Below are 1,288 nucleotides of genomic sequence, written 5' to 3' on the forward strand. Positions count from 1 at the left end.
TTTCTTTTAGATAATTTTCACCTTCTCACCGAATCTACTTCCCCAGCGATAATTAGTGCAACTGGCTTTACAAATAAGGAAACCAAGCCCCAGAATCAGTAAAAGTCATAAAGCTATTAGGATCCAAGACTCAATTTCCTGTGTGTTGTCTATTATGCCACGTTTTCTCATTATTCTATGTTTTTCTTAAAGAAAGAATGATGACATCATAATGAAAATCAACACCGTTTTGAAGAAAGCTTCCAGTGTTCAAATCTGGAATGTTCTCTCAGAGTGACAATTGAATCCAGAACATTCTCTCACAGTAACAATTGAAATCCGTAAGGTCCTCTCAGAGGAACAGATCAAAACTCAGTAATAAGGGCTCTCAGTGCAATCTTGTTCCAAATACCTCTGAGCTACTTAGAGAAATTAAGGATGGGGAAAAGCTTATCTGAGTCCTCCCAACCATGCAGGAGGGCAGAGCAAAGTGAGCATTCGACAGCAGATACTTTAAAAAAGTGAAATGGGTTCTGCAGACAAAATAAAAAGTGACACTATTGTTCTCCCCCCACTTTCTCAACCTTTGTCCCAGCTGTCTTCTCCTACAGCAGATACCATGAAGAAGACACTTTAGGAACCATGATTTGATAGCCCTGATGCCGAGGCTCTGGTCTAGTGAAAATTCAGAGGTCAGGTCGGATTTCTGCATCGTTAACATTCAAATCAAAGGGTCATGGTATACCCACTGCATCCACTCTGCCTTGAAACCAAGGCACATGCCCCTTGCACGCCTGTCAGGGCCTGTTCCTCACTGCTCCATCTCCTCCTGTTGTATCAAATTCTCTTCAGATTGAATAAATCTTTCACCTTCTACTAAAGACTTCCATGGAGAGGAACAACTCTGAGTTTCATAGCAATTTTTTGAGGCCTCGCCCTGGCAAGGCTACTTACTGATGTCCAAATGAAAGAATTATTGCGTTTTTTGCTTCTAACAGCGAAGCTACTTGCTAGTTTTTGCTTGTTATTTAACATATGTGTGTATATTAAAGCAAGTAGGATTTTCTGGGAATCTGTGTATAAATAGGGTGCCCGGTTTCAATCGAACTAGATCCCACATGCATGCTGCAACTAAGAAGCCCACATGTGGCAACTAAGACCCAGCGCAGCCTAAATAAATAAACAAATAAATAAATGAATATTTTTAAAAAATGCTGAGCTTACTTCTCATTGGCTCATTTCCTACTCAGATCTGCTTATAGGAGGGAGGGTCTAAGCGTTATTGATTCACCTACTTTTTCTTGCTTAG

At 40.4% G+C, this 1,288-nt stretch overlaps 1 non-coding gene across 1 annotated transcript; it reads left to right on the forward strand.

The window, feature by feature from the left end:
* Nucleotides 1-812: 812 nt before the first annotated feature.
* Nucleotides 813-927, forward strand: LOC132520138 (U5 spliceosomal RNA). The gene has a single exon (XR_009540498.1). It is a non-coding gene; the product is annotated as a U5 spliceosomal RNA (small nuclear RNA).
* Nucleotides 928-1,288: the final 361 nt, after the last annotated feature.

Source organism: Lagenorhynchus albirostris, chromosome 4, assembly GCF_949774975.1.
Source record: "Lagenorhynchus albirostris chromosome 4, mLagAlb1.1, whole genome shotgun sequence".
Lineage (NCBI taxonomy): Eukaryota > Metazoa > Chordata > Mammalia > Artiodactyla > Delphinidae > Lagenorhynchus > Lagenorhynchus albirostris.